Source organism: Quercus robur, chromosome 8, assembly GCF_932294415.1.
Source record: "Quercus robur chromosome 8, dhQueRobu3.1, whole genome shotgun sequence".
NCBI lineage: Eukaryota > Viridiplantae > Streptophyta > Magnoliopsida > Fagales > Fagaceae > Quercus > Quercus robur.
The window spans coordinates 41,313,521-41,335,868 of NC_065541.1; the positions used below are offsets into that span (position 1 = coordinate 41,313,521).

The 22,348-nt window shown below is 35.8% G+C and overlaps 2 protein-coding genes across 7 annotated transcripts in view; both read left to right on the plus strand.

Moving 5' to 3' along the window:
• The window catches only part of LOC126695537 (callose synthase 12), a 62,855-nt gene extending 49,616 nt beyond the window's left edge, over nt 1-13,239 (plus strand). The window contains exon 3 of one of the 3 annotated variants that reach the window (XR_007646045.1): nt 13,148-13,239. The gene's annotated coding sequence lies outside the window, so the exon portion shown is untranslated. Of the gene's footprint in view, nt 1-12,864 lie in introns of all 3 variants that reach the window. The other 2 variants (XR_007646044.1, XM_050392330.1) reach the window with 2 other exon arrangements.
• LOC126695538 (two pore calcium channel protein 1A-like) overlaps nt 1-22,348 on the plus strand; it is a 189,160-nt gene that overhangs the window by 31,185 nt on the left and 135,627 nt on the right. The window lies entirely within an intron of this gene.

The following is a 22,348-nucleotide window of genomic DNA, read 5'->3' on the forward strand; positions in this document are numbered from 1 at the left end:
TGAACTGTCACCGTTTCCTTAGTGACTCCAGGCATGTCCACCCTGACATAAAAGCCAGCCTTCACCTTTATAGCTCCAAATGATTCTACAGGCCCTTTGGTTTGGTATGGGTGTGAGAGTGCCTGTAAACGTCCTAGCTCATCTGGACCCAAGAGAAATGCAAAAATTATTGTTATTAAATGCAAAACCAACAAATGAAACCCCAAAAAAAAAAAAAAAAACCCTCTAAAATAGATTAGAGCAAGATATAAATGGAAGTCTATGAAGATTGATTAGACCATATTAAGCAAAAGAGAAATAAATTTAGAGACCATTTTCAGAAGCTTCATGCGATGTAGCAATGATAGTGTCCACAAGAGGAGGGGAAGCTCTTTCTCGCTCTTCCCCTCCCCCTTTGTTTTGTTTTGATTCAGGGGAGTCGTCATTCCCCTTAATTTTTTTTTTCTGAATTTTCTTTTAATTTCGAATTATTAAAAAAAAAAAAAAACAACATGCAAAACGGCGTCGTTTTACTGGATTTAACAGTAGCAATAACGGCAATAGTAACAGAGCCTTGAATTGACAAAAATTGAAAGTTAGAAGACTGAATTGACAAAACAAAAAGTTAGAGGACTGAAATGAAAAAAATGTGAAAGTTAGAAGGTTAGTTTTGCATTTTTGTCTTTAAATTATTTAAAAGTGGAATTTTTTTTTTCTCCAAAAGCTTCTACGAAATGATTTTTACCTTTTTTTTGTTTTTAGTCACTAGAGGAAACTGACTCCATGAGATTTGAGGCGTTTTTATATAAATATATTCAATACGAATTGGAAGGGGCCAACGCATTATTGTCAATTATTAGTAAATTAGTGGAATCCCTTCACGTTCACTACACCACAGTACAAGGCTTGGAGCATCAATTGTTTTTTTAAAAAAATATATATATAGGTAGATATGAAGGTTAGCATCTAATTTTGAAATGAAATGACTCCATCTGTTGAAATTTTCTTTTTTGCATATCCGTATTTTGTAGGACGATTAAGAGAATCTATAGTCACCAACTCCTAGATCTCATGATTTATCAATAAAACATCTTAGGATAACTAGCTAAAAGAATCTACATTATGTTGACCTTTGTCTTAAACTAATAAATCTTGATGCTTCAATAACAGTAATTTAACCTATAGTTTTAGGGGAGAGGTTTAGATCCAGTGAATCCAGTGCAGTGGACTTGATGGGATGTTGCCACATGGCACTTCCTGAACACATGGTAACGTCCTATCGGGTCTAGTACACAGGACACTAGACTTAAACAAAACCCTAATTTTCTAATTGTCTGCAAGTCGAACTCTTAATAGGTCTATTTCTACTAAAAAGTAAAGATAACAATATAACAAAAAAAAAAAAAAAATATATATATATATATATATATATAACTATCTAGAAATTTACAATCCCTATATGTGAATAGTGGGTAATACTATATCACTAAAATCATAAAAGGTTTACAAAAAGCCTAAATATGATTATAATAGAGTAACACAATTTAATCAAGATGTCATTGTTCTTGTTTAGTACATATGTGTCGAGTCTTTTAATATAAAAATGATTTTGTTAATGAATTCCCTAAGGGTAGTGGTTAAGATACATTCAATGATTTATTAAATAATATTTTTATACATTTTAAAAAATAAATAAAGTCAAACTGTGCACATATTAAAAAAAGAGTAAGACTTAGGTACAGCATTTAGGTGCTGTTCCTTATGTTTCTCTTTTAAGATTTTACTATGTGAATTTTTTCTCATGGAATGAAAATGTATTTTTTAGTTAAGTAGCCACATGGCTGAATCTTAAGAGGGGAACCTAAAGAATAATACCTAAGGTACTGTACTTAAATTTTGTCCTTAAAAAAAAATACACACAACCATAATGAATTTGTGCATGTAAACCAATAAATTATTAACATGTGTATTTTATTTTTTGAAAAGTGTGCATTACAACTCATATTTAAATATTTATTAATCTTTAACTTAGACACTCATTAACGAAACCTATATAAAAAATAAATCTCAAGTAAATTTTACTATCTATTTAACTTATTAATGACTACTTATTATGGGAACAAGTTAAAACAACTTAGAAAGTCAAGTGATTATATAGTTGAAGTATATAATTGAGAGAGAAAGAGAGTGAGTTACGTGGCTTCATTGAGTGGTACTTTTAATTATTAAATCTCCACTTGGAGAGAGCATCTCTTAGTCATTTGTCCTTATATAGACCCCCATCCCATCCCATTCTCATCATAGAACAAGACAAACCTCTGAGAGAGAGAGAGAGAGAGAGAGAGAGAGAGAGAGAGAGAGAGAGAGATGAGGAGCATGAAAGGGGAAGTGGTGCTCAACATCCCTGCCGAGAAGGCATGGGAAATGGACAGAGACAATGAGAATATTAGCAAAATAAATCCTGAAATGCTTGCCCGAGTTGAATACATCCAAGGAGATGGTAGCCCCAAAAGTTTGAGTTTTTTTAAGCTTGGCCCCGTTATATATATATATATATGTCTTTCTCAAGCTTGATTTATATGTCACCCTTTCTAAAAGAACCGAGCAAAGTTGCTTGAGCTCATTAACAAACTAGATTATATATGCAATTTTAGTTCATTTTCTTGTTGAACTAACTTAAAGTTGTGCATGAACTATTTTGATTACCATATTCTTTTTTCATATGTAGTAAAACAACTTCACATAACTATACTAGTAATTAACAAATAAACTATACTTGAAATTATATTAATTGAATAAAGTAAATAAAATGATTTTGTTTATGAATTAAAAAAAATGAAATAAATTATTTATATTATTAATAAATTACAAATAATAATTTGAAATTTATGAATTTACTTACTAACTTAAAAAAGCCAATATCAAGTATGTATATATATATATATATGTCTATATAAGTATATATTTATACATTTAAACATATAATTAATGTTGTAATTTAATTTAATCAAGCTTTATATTCATGACTTTATTGATGAATACTGTAAGGACTTAATTTGTAACGATCCCAAAACCAGTCTTGGGTTCGTACGTTAAAAGGCTCAAACAATATAATTTGTAGAGCGTGGGCTTGAAAGGCTAGGCCTTGGTCACTGAACGGTGGTTAGTCATGGTGTTCATACAAAAGTAAACCATGTTCGCTCGAGGAGTCTTTCTCCTCGATACGGTCTGGGAGGCTCTGGTTCTTGGCCTTTTTTCCCAGCCCTTTTTTCTGGACTCTTACTTCTCCTTTTATATTAGCCTTTACCCCTCTTCCAACGTCCACGTGTAGGTTCAGCTTTCCAGGGCTGATACTTATCCCATCAGCCCATACCTAAAGTGGTTGGGGGTGGTTGTAAAAACTGAAAAGCATTGCTTTGTCTGGCACAGAGTATTTAATTGCAGTAATGGCAGCCTTTCCCTTATCCTTTGTCGCCATATTATCTAGGGCTCCTTTATCTATCAACGCGGATGTGTTCGGATCTTTCCAAAAATGTTCCTATGCTGTTCTAGCCCTTTCTTTTAGGAGTGCCTTGGGGATGCCGAGGATAGAGTCGTCCTCGGCCACGTCTTAAGGCTACTTGGACTTTCACTATAGGTCCTCGGCTATTTCCCTCCTCGGCTTAGGCTTTGGGCCCCAATGTAAAGTGGGCCAGGGTCACAAATCCTCTGGCCCCACAATAGTCCCTCAAAATCCTGCTGCCCGACCTCTTGGTCGGGGAGGAGGGTTTTGGTGATGTTAGGCCTATATCATGGCTTGCCTAACTTTGTCCTTCATTAATATCGGTGTCTTTTAGTTTGCCCGGGAAACGCTCCCGGTCATGAGACATTCTTTTAATGTTACTCACGCCGTGCCTCTGCTGTTTCAGTGTACGAGGCGCGTTTTTAATAAATTCCTTTTACGAGGCGACGCCCATCCAACGGTTGTAGACGGCGTTGGGAGTTGAGTGGGAATTATCTTGTTTGTAGCTTTTCTTGGAAATCTGTACAGATTAAATGCCACTAGACTTGCCTTTTATATAAGAAGTAAGGTAGGAGGTCACTTCCTTTACGTACAGACCCTTCAGTCTTTTCAAACTCCTAAACCTCTAGCTGCGTTTAAAGCTTTCATTACCGGTGCAATTCAAGCCTTAGTGAGTGATATATTTGAGGCAAAAGTGGGGATGAAGGGACCACACCCTTTCCAGAAGCATTGGGTCTCTCCGAGACTCAAGATGGCGCAGTCAGGGCAAGGGAGATGGAGATTCAAGACAGCTCTCCCCTTTCGCAAGGCGGGGGAGAAGCCTCCTCTTCCTTCAGCCAAAATCCGAAGCAGATACTGGTCGCCTCAGATTTTCAGTGCGACAGCAATGGGGTTTCTCACCGTTGGTACCATCCGCTCTCTCTCGAGCACTGCTAATATGGCACCCGTGTGTTAGGAGTCAGAGCTGATGCGGGGATTGGGCATCCTCACTTCCTCCTCTCTTCCTTCACTGGTGCCTTCTTTTACCTCCGCTTCTTCTTCTTTTCTATCACTAAGGACATCCTGGTGTTTCTACTTCTTCTTCTTCTGCCTCTTCTCCCCTTTCGTCAAAAGGGGTCACCCTGACACGCTTAGTCACCACTAGAGCGGAATTTTGAAGGATTTTTCGTTCCTTTGTATCTTTTTCATTTTTTTTTTTGCTTTTTTCTTTCTGCCTTTGTAATTAGTTTCTGGTATAGACTTGCTTAAGCCCTTCATTGTATGCTGTACTATTTCTTGATATTAATAAAAGATGACTTTATCTTAGTCTAAACATTCTTTATTTTTGGTAATAACTATATTGTGAATGGATGTGCTATATATATATATATATATATATTTTTTTTTTTTTTTCTGAACGATACTTAGGACCGAACCCCTTGTTAACAAAAAGCTATTATTTTGAACTTACTGAGACTAACAGACACAATAATGCCGACCTGAAAAAGGTTATACATATAAGACTAACTGAGATAACAGCTGAACGTTCTGTATTGCGTATGAGGCGATCATCCGAGGATGGGTAACTCAAAATGAACTATCCGAGATGGTCGCTATGTACTAGGGTGCTTTACCACGTTCCTAACAACATTCATGGCCTTGACCCTTTTTGGCATCCAGTCCGAGGACTGAGGTATGACTGTACTGGGCCTAAATACTCGTTTACGTTAGTTTCCTTAGAGCTGGGGATCCGAGAACATGTCGGGATTTCCATTCCGTCTAAGACTTAATCCATTTTTTAATGACTAATTTTCCCATTGGTTTGAGTCCGAGGACCATACAATACCTTGGTTTAGTCCAAAACTTAAATATTTTCTTTAAGTAGTTGGTTTCCCTATAGGTTTGAGTCCAAGGATCATACAATACCTTGGTTCTGTCCAAAACTTAGATATTTTCTTTAAGTAGTTGGTTTCCTCATAGGTTTGAGTCCGAGGACCATACAATACCTTGGTTCTATTCAAAACTTAGATATTTTCTTTAAGTAGTTGGTTTCCCTATAGGTTTGAGTCCGAGGACCATACAATAACTTGGTTCTGTCCAAAACTTAGATATTTATTAGGGGGACTAGCCCCTCGGCCAAGGTGTGGGACGTTGATCTGACGTTAGAAGCCCCAAAAACTGCCCGTGCCATCGGTGCTTCGAAGCGCAACCCCTAGTGGGACTTTATGTTAGGGCACAACAACGGGCCGTTGGAAATGATGGAGGGACTTTCCCGATCCACCGCCTGTGCCAATGCACAAGTCTTTCCCACAGACGGCGCCAATTGTAAGTACTCAATTTGTAACGATCCCAAAACCAGTCTTGAGTTCGTACATTAAAAAGCCCAAACAATATAATTTGTAGAGCGTGGGCTTGAAAGGCTAGGCCTTGGTCACCGAACGGTGGTTAGTCATGGTGTTCATACAAAAGTAAATCATGTTCACTCGAGGAGTCTTTCTCCTCGATATAGTCTGGGAGGCTCTGGTTCTTGGCCTTTTTTCCCAGCCATTTTTTCTGGACTCTTACTTCTCCTTTTATATTAGCCTTTACCCCTCTTTTAACGTCCATGTGTAAGTTTAGCTTTCCAGGGCTGATACTTATCCCATCAGCCCATACCCAAAGTGGTTGGAGGTGGTAGTAAAAGTTGAAAAGCATTGCTCTATCTGGCACAGAGTATTTAATTGCAGTAATGGCAGCCTTTCCCTTATCCTTTGTCACCATATTATTCAGGGCTCCTTTATCTATCAACGTGGATGTGTTCGGATCTTTCCAAAATTGTTCCTATGCCGTTCTAGCCCTTTCTTTTAGGGGTGCCTTGGGGATGCCGAGGATAGAGTCGTCCTCGGCCACGTCTTAAGGCTACTTGGACTTTCATTGTAGGTCCTCGGCTATTTCCCTCCTCGGCTCAGGCTTTGGGCCCCAATGTAAAGTGGGCTAGGGTCACAAATCCTCTGGCCCCACAAATACATTATTAGATTTGAGGTTGGATCGTGTAATAATCAAGCTTAAACTTAGACTCAAACTTAAACTTAAGCTTGACTTGTTTAATAAATTAAAAAAAAAAAAAAAAAAACATAAACAAGTTATTTCTCAAGTCAAAGTCCATACTACTAAAATAAGAACTAAGTTCATAGATAACCCTTTACACTCCTTTTGCATTCTTGATATCCTGTTCATATCCTATTCGTTCCCAAATGAAAGTTGCTTAAGAACTTGCCTTAAATTCTATGTTTGATTTAATGTTTATATTTTTAAAATTTTCTTAGTAATGAGGAAAAGTAAATTTAAAATATAATCTATCCCTTACTAATATTTATATATAAAAAATAAGAAAAAAGTTTGACTTCAAATATATTTTGAGCCTTATAAGTTTCAACCTCTAATAGGAAGATGACATGTAAGAAATCAATTCCTTAAAAAAAGAAAAAAAAAAAAAAAAAAAAAAGAGGAATATGAATTTTATCCAAATCATAACTATCGAAAGCTCCCTAACAAGATTATTGCAAGTTTGAATTCAAGTTTAATATCAGAATCACCTTCTACCTTTAACTTAAACTTGAGAACCAAAAAAAAAAAAAAAAACCGTATATAATTTTGTGCACTTACATTGTTATATAAAAGTGGATGCAAATTCTGATGCAAAAGTGGTGGACACACGCAGCCATCAGCAACTACATGAAAGAATCAACTGAGAAGATAGAGAAGGTGGAGATGGGGCAGTCTGTGACATATATACCTTGTGATCGGAGGTGGCTTGAGGAGGATGTACGATCCATATAGGGTCACCTTCTCATTCATTCCTGTGGAAGGAAAAGAGAATGAGATGTGTCTCGCTGAATGGAAGGCTGAGTTTGAGCCACTCACTCCAGAAATGCCTCCACCATTGAAGGCAAGAGATGCTGCTCTAGGATTCCTCAAGTGGTTTGAGAAGTTTGAGCTAATTACCTGCTAGCTACAAATTAGCTTAGCTAGCTAGGTCAATACATGAGCTATATATGGTGAATAAGAATAATAAGATGGGGATGCTGTGTGTGTTTCTTTATATATTGAAGTCAAATTAGGATATATTTATGTATGTCAAAATTTATGAATGTGGATCAATCAATGACTAGGGATTTCACGTACGGTTGTTAAGTTTGTATTTTTGTATACATATATATCGTATAAATGACTATATGAGTTTGTAATTCGAGCTTGACAAACTCAAATAACAAATAGATATTCTATGTTTGGGCTTCTGATAATAATTGAATTGATATCAATTTTTTTTTTTTTTAGTGATCATAGTGGAAGAGTGGAGACCTGGGGGTCCTAGAGGTTGGTTTTGGATCAAATTTGAAGATATGCATTTTACATCAAGTATAAAAAATTTCCATTCCAATTAGGCTACTCAATTATTCCCTCGTGGCCAAAGGCCTTATAGCTGAATTGGCACCTCCTCATGCACAAAGTGCTTGAAGGTCTAGGGGGGAAAAGGTTCGAGCTGCGGGGTTAGTAGCATGTTATAATTATCTCTAAAAAAAAAAATTATTCCCCCGCCCACTTGCCCTACTGCCTACAATCCATGTAGACAACTCTCTAATCCCTTTAAATCCCCATTTTAGTGATGGAGCAAGAATTTTGAATTGGAGAATTTTAAAGGGTACTACAAGTTTTACTAAAAAAAAAAAAAAACTGAAAAACTTAAGTGACAATGAACATTGTTGTTGCAATTTTAACAACATAATAAATAGATGTTTAATTAATTTTGTGAATGGTAACATATCAATTTATAAAATTTATGAAGTAAAATTTGTAACATATCTTGCATTACTCAATCAAATCTGTTTGGTCCAAGAGGTAGAGGTCACATGTATTGAAGTTGCTTGAGTAATTATTCCAAGAACAATACACCATTCTTGCACATAATATTGGATGCCAATAATAAAATCTATGATAGTATATATGAGAGGAAGATGATTCAATAAATAAATAAATAAATAAAAAAGAATAAGAAAAGAAAAAAAAAAAAAGATATGAGAGGAAGAAGCATTAATTCTAAAATATTGAAAATTTGTTCAAGTTTATTTGATCTTAAGTGTATATGTATGTGAAACTTTCTCCTGGAGACTTGAATTTCGGTTCTTGTCCCCCCATACCTCACAAGCATTTATATTTGTAAAATAACCATCGCACCAAGGGTGTGGGGTGGTGTGGTGTGGTGTGATTTTATTTTCATTTTTATAATTTATAATTATTATAATTTAGTCTTTATCTCCATCCAAAATTTTATCCTTTTATTTTGATTGGATAACAAAACAAGATACATATAAAGTGACAGTATCTATAGTATACTATAGTTTTCTGAAGTAGGCCAGTTGGCTGCAAACATTCCCACTTCAAAAGAAGTTAACCAAACAATTTTGTGAAAGTTACTGACAGCTTTATTAATGTTCACAGGTCGTAGACAGTCACAAACTTGTCAAATCGTTTGATGGAGATATTTTGGTCAGATCATTTGGCAACACGACATTAGTATCCTACAAAACATAAAAATGGTATTCACGTAACTCACGATTTCAAGATGCCAACTGACATACTAAAATACGATTTAAACACTCTCATAACTCAACTTACATTATGTAGACACAAATGTTCAAAGTTCAAATTCTTCTTCCTATAGTAATTATCAATTTTATATAATAAAAAAATATGATATATTTTTAAAATTTTATAAAAAAAATATAATTATATTTCTATAAAAGAATTAATTTTTGGACAAAATTTAGTAACAAAATTAGTTGTAGCATAAAACTACAACCTTACTCAATAAAATAAATATTAATGCATATTTTGAAAATCTAACCCTTAAATTGCATATTCATTGTGCTCTTAATAAACATAACAAATTTGGTATCAATCGGATATTATTTACTATATGATCTATAAACTTATATTTTATATATAATTTTAAATTACAAAAACTTGCAATTTAAATCATTTATTAATAACATGACTATTTTTTTTTAGAAAATAATAATACTTATTAGAACACACACGAAAATAATAATATTAATTTTTTAATTTGGGTTTATAATACCTTACATAACTAGAGTACAATTACAAAAAAGTTTGACCTTTGTAGTTGATGACATGTCTATTAATCTTTAATTTTCTAAAAATTTTGCAAGCATAAAGTATATAAGAAGAAGATGTAATCCAATAATGAATTTGTCAAAATTCATCTTCAATAAAAATATATTGAGTAAAATTGTAATCTTGGACTACAACCGATTTTGTAGCTAAATTTTGTTTTTAATTTTTTTAGAAATTTGGAGGGCATGGCCCAAGACTCCAACTAGTGAGAAGAGCTGTTAGGAACTCCCCCCTCCCTTAAAAGATAGAAAAGAAAAGGAAAGTTTAGATTTCTTAGATTCAAATATTCACAAGGTTGAAATTTTCAAGAAAACAACAATTATTAATATATATATATATATACACACACACACATATGTATCAAATTCAATTTAAAATAATAAAAGTTAATTTTTTTTTATTTATAGTATTTAAGGGCCTGTTTGGTAAGAGGATTTAAATATAGTTTTTTTTTTTTTTGGCAAAGCATAAATTGTGGGTTCCATACTTGAATATATTGTTTGGCTGATGTTCTCTAAATAAAATTTTTGGAAAATTGTATCATATTTTCTTTGTTCAAGCCAGGATTTTGAAAACAGCTGAGATGGTGTTTTCAAGGTATAGAAAACGTTTTTAATGGCATAATTGTAAATAAAATGAAAACAGTTGACTTCATAGATTTGTTAAAACTCTTCTATCTCTTAAATTAAAGATTTTATCTTTATCACCAAAAAAAAAAAAAAAAAAATCTCATGCTCCAAATTTGAAACTTATTATTATCCAAAAAAATAATAATAAAATACATGAGCTTTATCCCTTATCACTTAAAAAAAAAGGGGGTAATCTACAAATTCTACACAAACTTTTTGTAAATTAAAATAAAAAAAAAATCAAAAATAGAAATATTCTCCCAAACATCATCTGTTACTTTTAGTATTTTGAAAATTGTTTTTAAAAGTGGCCGACTCTATCTGGCTCTTAGTAGTGTTGAGGATTCTTGTAAGGCAAGTAGTACTAATAACAATGCAGCACTTGGTGCAATCTTGAATCAGCAGTTCATCATCCAGCTTGGTCCGTTCACTGCCCTTCCGATGATAGTGGAAAACTCTCTTGAGCATGGGTACCTTCAAGCTATCTGGGATTTTCTGACAATGTAGCTCCAGCTTTCATCCGTATTCTACACGTTCTCAATGGGAACTCGTGCCCACTACTTTGGCCGTACTATTCTTCATGGTGGTGCAAAATATCGGGCTACCGGGCGTGGTTTTGTCGTGGAGCACAAGGGTTTTGCCGAGAATTATAGACTCCATGCTCGTAGCCATTTTGTGAAGGCAATCGAACTTGGGTTAATACTTGTAGTTTATGCGTCACACAGTCCTATAGCTGGCAACACATTTGTTTACATAGCTTAATTTGACCATCACTAGTTGGTTCCTGGTTGTGTCATGGATTATGGCCCCCTTTGTGTTCAATCCTTCTGGATTTGATTGGTTGAAGACAGTGTACGACTTTGATGACTTTATGAACTGGATTTGGTTCCGAGGCAGTGTTTTTGCAAAAGCTGAACAGAGTTGGGAAAGATGGTGGCATGAGGAGCAGGATCATCTCAGGAACACTGGCATTTGGGGTAAAATAATGGAAATAATCTTAGACCTCCGATTCTTCTTCTTCCAGTATGGGATAGTATATCAGTTAAATATTGCAGCTGGAAGTACCAGCATTGCTGTTTACTTGTTGTCTTGGATCTATGTATTTGTGGCTTTTGCGATTTATGCGGTAATAGCATTTGCTCGGGATAAATATGCGGCAAAAGAGCACATATACTATCGTCTAGTCCAATTCCTCGTGATTATACTTGCAATACTTGTGACAATTGCTCTGCTGCAATTTACGGCTTTCACATTTATTGATATTTTCACTAGCCTGTTAGCATTCATCCCCACTGGGTGGGGCCTGATATAGATTTCCCAAGTACTCCGGCCCTTTCTGCGGTCTACTCTTGTTTGGGAAAGCGTTGTTTCTGTGGCCCGACTATATGATATAATGTTCGGAGTAATTGTCATGGCTCCTGTGGCATTACTGTCATGGTTGCCTGGGTTTCAGTCAATGCAGACAAGGATCCTTTTCAATGAAGCATTTAGTAGGGGCCTCCGCATTAACCGGCTTGTTGCAGGAAAAAAATCCAATGACTTATAATTTGAGGTAATTTCCTGATTCCAATTTCTAACCCTATTCCTTTTCCTTCCTTTGGTAGAATCATTTTTATTCTTGGCGTAAGCTATGTATTTTTCTGTATAGTATGGATTTATTCTTCTTCATGGATGCACAAAAATTGTGGGAGTATTGAGTAGAGTAAATTTGTTGACAGACCTTTGTTTTGTGTTAAAATACTCAACTTTTTCTTAAAATTTGATCAGTACACAGTGCTTAGCTTATTGTGTCTGACATGAAGGTTCTTTTCCATGATTGCTATCTGGTCTGACTGATATGAATTTTGTTGTATTTCTAGCATGTTATCAGACAATGGGCAAATGGCTTATTTATAAGGTGGCTGTCTAATAGAATCAAAACAATGTTTGGTTTAATGACAATAACAATGGATGTTGTTTACTTCTCTGAGAGGGAGAGGGGGGCGTATGATAAGCATTTAGTTTGTCTTGTTGCTATTGGTGTTTATTTGTTGACACTTTCTCTAGCATTGCATGTACTATTTTTGCCTTGATTTTATTTATTTATTTATTTATTTTTGTGTGTGTGTGCTTGCCCCTTTGCTCTATGTTATTGTCTGCTTTCCTTGTGGCCTTCTAAAATTGTACTTATTTTTTCACTCAAAAGCTCCAAAATAGTTTGATTTGCTATGAATTCTGTTCCATGTGATACTTAATTAGATACTTGACTCTATAGTCAAACTTATAAAATTATTCCATACACCAGGTATATATTGTCTCCTTGTCACACAAGGGTAGGTCCCCTGTGTGGGATCCATAGGTGGGAGTGTCCTTATGTAAGAGAGGGTGGAGTGTCCTTATGTAAGAGGAGGGTGCAATACACCAGATGCACTGAATAATTTCATGTAAACTTAGTCATTTTGAAGTCATGGTAACGATGATGTGCGTATGTTTAAACCTTTTTATTTATTTAATTGGGTTTATTTATTTTGAAGAGATGACTGGGTTAAGTTAACTATTATCTAATATATATCCTACGGAACTTCCAGCTGTTACTCAAGAGAGTTGCATCTTGTTTTGCAGGTTTGATTTTAGCACGAGGTGTAGAGAAACAATAGAATTGGAGAAGATTGATTTGTTTTTGCTTTGTGGAGGTTCTTATGTGCACGTCAGAGTGGACTTCCATTTTATTTCATTTCAATCTCAGCCAGGAGGTAAAGGACAATACCATGTGATTCTTTATTGCAGGCTTCATTTTACCTTTGGTAATGTAATTAGTTAAAATTTCTCATATTTGAACTGATATTTGGTCGGGGGGCTCTTATTTATATTTGCTCAACTTCCCACTTCCCCCATATTTCTGAAGGTACAGCTCTTGGCATAGTGTTTATACAGAGTACAGAGAATAGTGTGGTTTTGCTCAGATTTTTAGAGTATTTATTATTCTTTTGTCAGAAATTGAGGTAGTATTTAATTTATTCAAGCTTAAGCCATACTTTCTTGTCCTAGCTGTGGAGACACTCTTTTGCAGTGTTGTTTTCTATTTTATGGTTTGGTTTATTTCTTTAGTTCTTCAAATATATAAGTAATAAATAGATCTCTGATAATCTTTACTCAAGATCCTTTTTTCTTTCTGGGCCGAATACTATTAGACCTCAGTTTCAACTTCCGTGCATGTTACCTGTCATTTGCCTTTTCTCAAATCCTCCAATGCGCTTCCAACCTCGGCTTTAGGTAAGATAGGATGAAATATGGCTTTTGAGCTAATAAGATTTATAGCAAGAATTTTGGAGGCTGATGTTCTTAAGATTGGGAAGCCGTTTGGGTGAAATGAATTTTTCGAATATGCAAGGAACGTTTCTCAACTGAATCAATGGAACATTTTTTTTTCCTTTTGAATAGGCGTCATTGAAACATTACCAAGAGTGACAGTTGTCATTTATTACCTTCTATTTTCTTTTTATACATGTAATAAGAACATAAGAAGATTAGAAACAAGACTATCCCAATGAAAGTTGAGAAAATGATTTATTTAATTTAATGGGATCCATGTCAATGGAAGCAGATTTGATTTGTTACTGAGGGAGAGACAGGCATGAAGCCATTGGTTTGAGACGGTGAAAGCCAAGCTATTGCAACTTTTTTTTCCGAAAATTCTTTGTTCTTGTTTGTACTTTGTACTTTGTACTTTGTAGTACTAGAGTCTAGTAGAAAGAAAATAATTAATGCTTTTTTGACTTTTCGTTTTGGGAGCGTAATATACGTGGTCGAGGGCCGCGTCGGTTGTACTGTCAAACTCAAATATATACAAACGGGCCTTAGTGCTTTAAATAGAAGGGAACATCGATGTGCCATATGAAAGGGAAGCAGCTGTGTCCCCGGGGCCATCTTTATATCCATTTAGAACAATATAACAATATTTGTGGGCAGCAAAATTTAATTCGAGGGTTACTAATAAAAAGCATATGATAATTTTTTTTATTACTGTACAAATTTAATAGGAAAAAGTTAAAGAGTTTTCTACTTCAACGCTTTCTAGTGTTTTCAAAGGAGATAGCTATGACTCAAAATTTCCTTCCCCACTTGTAGCTATAATAATAATAATAATAGGAAAAATTTTAGTTTTTAACAAGTTTGGAGCTATTAATTTTTTAACCCATTATAGTGATTTATGAGATTATCCATTTTTAAGAGTGATGCTATGAATGGGATAGGACATCCCTAATTTTCTTAAAACTAGCTTTCTTATATATTAAAATTTAAAACTGAAAATGTTAATTCTAATTTTTTATTATTTTTTTTAACACAAGTAGCAGGAGGCTGTAATCCCAATAACACTTGGTAAACTCTAATTGTGTTTGTTATCTATGAATTAAATTACTAAAAGAAAAGAAAAGTGTTTTGGAAAAAGCATAAGAAAGAATAATCTAAGCGTTAAAATTATAAAATTAGAAGTTAGAATAGACTGTTTTTGACAAGAATCATGGGGGATCTAGCCTTTTGCCCCTTCTGGGAAAAATATTTGGCATTATGCCCCTGTTTCAAAACAATATAGGGGCGTGCCCCTGTTTTGATACTCGATTATACGATAATCGAGTTACTTAAATAACTCGACTATTAAGAAACCGAGTTCTGGGCAGGTTCTTGCCACGCTGGTGTTCCAGCTTGGCCTTTGGGCAATAAAATATTCCTGCGTTACTGTTTGTAACTCGTTATTGTGGAAACCGAGTTATAGGCAGAACAAGAAGGAGTTTTGAATATAACGTCTCTAAAACTGTTTGTCTTCCTTGCTCAACAGTTTCTCTCCCTTCCTCAGTTCGATCAGTAGCCACCGTCAGTCCGTTCAGTAGACCCTTTCCAAGTTTAACGCATCTTCAAGTTCTCCTATTTCTACCCGCACCCAAACCAAACCGTTCAGTAGACCCTTTCCGAAGCTGAATCCAAACCCACACCCAAACCCACACTTTTTGAATCTCACCACAGCCGAAGCTCAACCCAATCTGTCTTCAGAGTTAAAGGATTACAAACGTATTAAGGTAATTTGTAAATGCTGAGTTCAAATTTTAATTTTTTCCCTTTGCATGTAATCTGATTTGAGTGTGGCTTCTTAAGTTTTTCTCTGTTAGATTTTTCTCTATCTCTATTCATAATTATTGTTGCTGTTTTAGCTTTGTTGGGTTTGGTTTTGAAGTGGGTTTTGATGCACATCTAGGGCATAAATTCATGTAAAATACAGTTAGCATGACAACGGTGTTCATTGTTAGGGGAAATTGCTTTGTAATTCATATAGTTTGAAAGTGTATCAAATCAATCTCTATTTTTTCAAGAAATTATGTCACAAGTTATGTCATGATTTTGAATTAGGGAAAATTTCTTTTTAATTCAATGCTGAATGATCTTGAATTGAGAAGCTATTGGTTTTACAAGCTTCAAACTTACTGGCTTTTACAAGCTTCCACTCTGTTTAGTTATTATTATAATAGATATAATGTGTGTATAATGGATATGCACGCATATATCTACACACAGACCATGGACATCCTAAAACCTTTGCTGCCATTTACTCTGCTTAGGGCTCTAACTGTGCCATATTGTTTTTATTCAACATCTAAGTTTTTTTTTTTTTTTTGGTTTCATGTCATTATCCTTGTAATATCATATGGGAAGATATAAACTTACTTACCACGTCAGTTGAAAGTCACTTACATTTTGTGTATAGATGCATAATTGATTGTCTTAAGAGACTAGAATTGTCTTAGAATTTCTTAAAGTACTTTTTTTTTTTTTTTTGTTATTAGTATTCCTAGTCTTTCTAAGAAAGGATTTAGAAATAGCCTATATAATGAACATTCAAACTTTTTTCAATCGCAATTGCTATCTCCTACCTAAATGTGAGTGCTTAGGAAAGCCTAGGTGTGATTGCCCAGTGTTTTATCTTTCTTTATTTGATGTTCTTTTTATTGTTTAAATACCAAACAGCCATCAACACATTCAATATGTTATCAAGAATCTAGTTTAGTGCTGAAATCCCTAAAAAGCCTACATCAAATTTGGTATTAAAGCTCGTTCAAGCTTCTGTCTTGTGTCAGATTAGCAGCCTTTTGTGGGTTATGTTTGTTGACTAAGTACATCGAATTATTATTATTATCATCTATTACATTTGGGGTTGTAAAGGGAACTTAGTGGCCTTAGTGGCCTTTTAGGGTCACCCAATCATTTCATAATAGGTTGGGTTAGGTTAGGGAGCATTGAGATTTGTGGTGGCTTTTGGGAATGGAAATAGTACATCCTCTGAAAAGCCAACTGTTTTCAGGTTGTGGTGCTTCTAGGGTGCTTCTGACGGACCTAGGGCTTTGTTTATTTATTTAATTTTTTGGTGGTTTGGCCTACTATACTTATTTCCCAAGGGTATTGGTGGAGGTATTGATTTTTGTGTGTCAGAATTAATTTTTGTGGGTATAAAGTGTAGGCTTTTGAATGGGAATCGATATGTAATTTAATTAATGGAAAAGAATGGAATATGAATTGCCACCTAGGCTTTTGATGCAGATGGAAAATTGCAATAAAGAAACAAAGATGAAAAATGATAAAAAATTAAAAACCTAGGAGTCAGTGATGGGAATGTAACTGGCGGTTTCCTTTAAAGAGTTTTTTAATTGGGGATGTTTCAGATGATGAAGAGTTCTGGGACCTTCCTTAGTCTAAACTTGAATTTACTCTTATTTGATTGCAGTTTTCTTTAAAGACCTTTTAATTTGGGAATTTCAGATGATGAAGAGTTATTGACAGTTTTTAGACCCCTTAAACAATTGATTAAACCTAGGTAATTGGCCAAGTTGTTACTTAGTCCAAATTCCAAGTCTAGGTTATCACAATAAAAAGATCAAATCATGAAAAGTAGCGGAAAATAAATAAAACAATGATATAATCACCCAGGAAACCAAACCGGTAAAAACCTGGGAAGGATTTGACCTAGCTATCCTCAAGGTAAACTTGAATCCACTATCTTGAAAGAATCGAAGTTCATACAATAAGACTTACAAGCCCCCACGCTTGACTTCTTATTGCTACCAACCAGTAGAACTTACTGACACAACCACGTGCAAGCTCCGAATCCACGGACTCCTTCTTTCTTGGATTCCCACCAGCTACAAGCACACCCGCTTGTGTATTCTTTAAGCTTTAATGGCAACAACTGAATTGATTATCAAGGTGTAGATAAATCTTCTCCTTGAAAACCCTAAGTTTGTGTAAAGGAAAGCTCCTCTAGATCTCACAAGAGATTTACACAAACCGCAAATATGAGCAACACTAAAACGTGGCTAGGGTTTGCCTTTTATACTTAGGACAAATAAGAAACCCTAAAAACGTTTTAAAACAAATAGGGCTGAGTTGGACGAATCTGCAGAAAAGCATTCTGCCCGAGCTTCGATCGGTCGAGCCTAAGCTTCGATCAATCGAGCCAGGCCGAAAGCCACAGTGCTTCCTGGTTTCACTCGATTCCAACTTTACATTGACACACAACTTTGAGCTAGCTTTAAATACTTCTAAACACATTGTTTTGATCATGGTTTGCCAACAATACAAATTAGAGTTCTAAATACATAAAATCCTAAACTTTAGAACCTAACAGTTATCTTGGGACCTTCCTTGGTCGATCTGAAGTTGAATTGACCTGACTCTTATTTGATTGTTTGTTTTTGTTTTTCCCTGTTGGATTGCTTTTAATTAAGTTCTCCTAGAACAAAGACAATTTGGTAAATTCTAGGTCTTCTGGAATGGGCTGGCCTTGGCTGCACCAAAGGCCTTGTCGCCTCACACCTTAGGGCGTCGGGCCATATAAGGCCTTGGCACCTTAAGGCTGCCTTTCACCTTTAACTACCTTGACCCTATTTCTAGTTTACTTAGGAAAGCCAACTATTGATTTTAAAAAATCTACTTGATTCGAAGAAAAAAAATGAATTACTAATAACCTAATTTACGACCAAGACTTGACCAATAAAAATATAATTGACTTCTAAGAAAAAAAATTGTAAGGTTGAATTTAATCAACCATTTTATTGGCTTTATTCCGTGCCAAATTTGCTTGTATTTCAGCATTTAGTAACCCTGTATTTAGGTGGGTTTGTTGTAAGGGTAGTGAGTGAGATAGAGTGAAGTTTGCTCAAGAGTGTGCAAGAAAACAGAGACTTGCGGCTTGGCCTCGCGGGTGACTCGCGGCTGCAAGCCGCCAGACGCAGCACACGTGCCAAGCATGCCAGAAGGTGAACAGTCATGCTAGTTGGAGCACTACAGGACAACTGGCCATACGGTTATCTCGCGACTGGATCTCGCGACTTAGTCAAGTCGCGAGGTCAAGCCGCGAGCCACCCTTGTCTTGTAAAATCTGACGTTTCACATTCCTCTCTCACTCTAGTATAAATACCCCTTTTACTCACAAATGTAAGAGGGCTTCTAGAGGGAATTTTAAGAGAGAAACCCTAAAGAAAAACAAGATTGATTCACCCACAATCTATACATTAGAGTCTCTTCAAATTCCTCAACTCTCTTCCTCTCCATTGTCAAATCCTTGAGAGGCATCTTACCAAACCTTGTTCTCACCATATTCATCACTGTGAGAGAGCTGTTTGGATTTCTGGGAAGCAGTTAGGAAGGAACCAATCTTCATTGATTGATGCTACGGTCTAGTAGCGGAATCCGGGAAGCTAGAAAAGAAAAAGGTTCGGCGCAACCTCGTTGAAGCAAGAAGCTTGAAGGGCTTAGGTGCACTGGGTAGATTAGGCTTGGAAGGTCTATTGCTGTCCATGTATCCCAACTATATTTTCTAGTGGATTGTTTACCGCTTGGAGGGCGGCGGAGAGGTTTTACGTCGAGGGCTTCGGTTTCCTCTTCGATAACACATCGCGTGTTGTCTTTGTGTTTGCATCTTCCTTCCCTTTTATTTATGCCTTTTATTATCTGCTATGGGTTGAGATTTTATTTTGGCTTAGTTAGTTTTTCCAATTCCATATTATAGCTTATATTAATTTTCCGCACACTAGTTGTTTGACATAATGCTTGAATTGGTTAAGTTGTAATTTGGGGGTCTAAACGTTCGAGGGTGTTTATACACATATTTGAACTTTCATTTGGTATAAGAGCAGGTACACTTTTATTGGTTTCAATACCATTGTGTGATCCTTGACTCCCTTTTGAGATGGATCGGTCTCAATCCCTAAATGCACCTCCATATTTTGATGGTAGTAATTATGCTTTTTGGAAGGTTCGCATGAGAGCTTTTCTATGTTCTATTGATGAATCTGTTTGGGATGCTGTTGAGATTGGTTGGACCAGACCTGAGGCAGCCAAATCCACATGGGATAAGGCAGCACTCGCTGCTTCTAATGCTAACAGTAAAGCACTCAATGCTATTTTCTATGGTGTGTCTCCAGATGAATTTCACAGGATCTCCCACATTACCGTTGCCAAAGAAGCATGGGAGATATTGGAAACCACCTACGAAGGCACGAAGAAAGTGAAAGACACCAAGTTGCAAATGCTGACCACTCGGTTTGAGGAGCTCAAAATGAGTGAGGACGAGTCCTTTGACTCTTTCTATGGGAAGCTAAATGAGGTGGTTGTCAGCAAGTTCAATTTGGGGGAGAAAACGGAGGATTCTAAAATTGTAAGGAAGATCCTTCGATCATTGCCAGAAAGTTTTCGTGCTAAAGTGACGGCGATTGAAGAGAGCAAGGACCTTGATGACATCAAAGTCCAGGAGTTGGTTGGTTCTCTTCAGACTTATGAGATGTCGCTGCCCAATCAACGGAAGAGTAAATCTCTTGCTCTTAAGACCATTAATGAGAAGGTGGAAGATCAAGACTCATCGGGAGAAGATGTGGTTGACAAAGATGTTGCATACCTTGTTAAAAATTTCAGAAAGTTCTTGAAATTCAAAAATAATGGCAAATTTGGTGATAAAAGAAAATTCCAAAGTTCAGGAAGGGAGAAAATGGAATTCAAAAAGAAAGATGGAAAAGAATCCCATCCTACACAAGGTGTCACTTGTTTGGAATGTAACGGGCATGGACACTTTAAGAAAGAATGTCCGAATTACTTGAAATCGAAAGGCAAAGTGTATGCCACAATATTGAGTGACTCGGATTCATCCGACTCAGAATCTGAAGAAAGCTGTGATGGAGAGGGGAACTACTCAGTTTTTATGACTATTACTCATGTTGAATCTTCAGACGAGTTGAATTTGCTTGTACAAGACCTTGGAGAACATAGTGATGAAGAATCACTGGGAATTGTTGAAGAATCAGATGTTGAAGAAGATGAAAGCACAGCCAATCTTCAAGAGAATTATAACTCACTCCTGGAGAAGTCGGGTGAGTACACAAGGGTGGCCAAAGCTGTTGTGAGAAAAATGAAGAAGGCAGAGGAGGACTATAAAAGTCTCCTAATCCGATATAGGGAGGCCAAATGTGAGATAGAAACACTGAATGGTGAGCTGTCCGAAACTTACACAAAAGTGAGATTTCTTGAGCAAGAGGTTGTGCAAGCAAATGCTAAAATAGAGAGGGTCACCACCAAGAAGCTAGATGATGTTATTTCATCTCAAAAGAGTTTTTCAGACAAATCCGGATTGGGATATACCGGAGGAAGTAGCTCATCTGGAAATGTCACTAAAGAAGTGAAGTTTATAAAGGCCAAAGAATCAGCTGATGTTGGTCTTACTACTGAGAAGCCCAAGATTAAGGAGAAGAGAAATGTGGGGAATGAATGGTTGTTGAATTCCCGTAATCAATCTGTGGGTAGGTCTGAATCTCGTGCCAAGTCACGCCCACGACCACAAAGAGGTCCTAGAGCAACTTATGTGTGTCATCATTGCGGACTTCAAGGGCATACTCGACCAAATTGCCAAAAGTTGAGAGCAAAGAATAGTGCAACTCCTTAAAGGTCACGAGGACCTAGAAATGATAGAAGAAATTGGGCAGGTGAACAATCTAGAGATCAAAATGGTGATCCCGGAATGATGAATGTGATGAAGATGATTGGTGCATTCACCAACTGCTTGGAAAGCTTCTCACGAAGGTTTGAAAGCCCTAACTCCCGTACCCAATCCTATAAGGAAATCACCCCAAACGCAAGTGACGTGTGGGTGAAAAAGGGTACTCATGCATAAGCATTACAACATGTCCATGCATTAATACTTCCTATGCTTTGCGATGATGTTTGTTTGTTTGCTTGTTGTTTTCGCTGTTGGTTGTTTGCTTGTCTACTTGTGCATACTTTTGATTTTCTTTTGTTTTTGATAAGTTTGTTTCTTCTTGTGTCAAAAATCCAAAAATCACATAAAAATTAGAAAATCAAAAAGTTTGATCGACATTTTTGAGTTTTTGTCTTAAAACTTGTTTTGCTTTGTACCTTTGTGCTAATGGCTTTGTGCATTTTCAAGCATAGCTTGTTTCTTTACACTCATATCACTGTGGGAAAAATCTTGAAATCTATGTGATTGTTATAAATAGATCTTCAAACTTGTCATGAATGATTAGTAAATGGTTATGATGATCTTGAGACATGCATAGACTTGTGTCTATATATCTTCCCACTCTTTATTTTTTTTTTGCTAAAAAGAGCTCACCAAATGTAAATCTCCAAATGAAAAGAGATATTGAGCTATAAAAACCTGTCGCACATTCTAGTATTCGACTAGGAAAAAGGGTAAGCGACCTTGTATTAAAGAGAATGTTTATTCAAAAAGCCAAAGGCTAGTTCTTTAATTCTTTAATGTGAAATATCATATATCACTCTCACAATGAGAGGTAATTGTCTCAAAGGATCAAAAAGATCAAATGGTATGATTGAAAGTGGAGTCAAATGTAAAGCTCCAAAATATGTTATCAAATTTTGTGGGAGGTCATATATACATATTTCTATAATTGAGATGGATCACATGATCTAGTGCTAATTGTGTATGCCTTGGTTGAATTGATCATTGAAGTTTCACATTAGACTAAGGAATATCTCATTGTTGATATCCACACACAACACACAAGTTTATGTTCAATAAATGCCATATTCA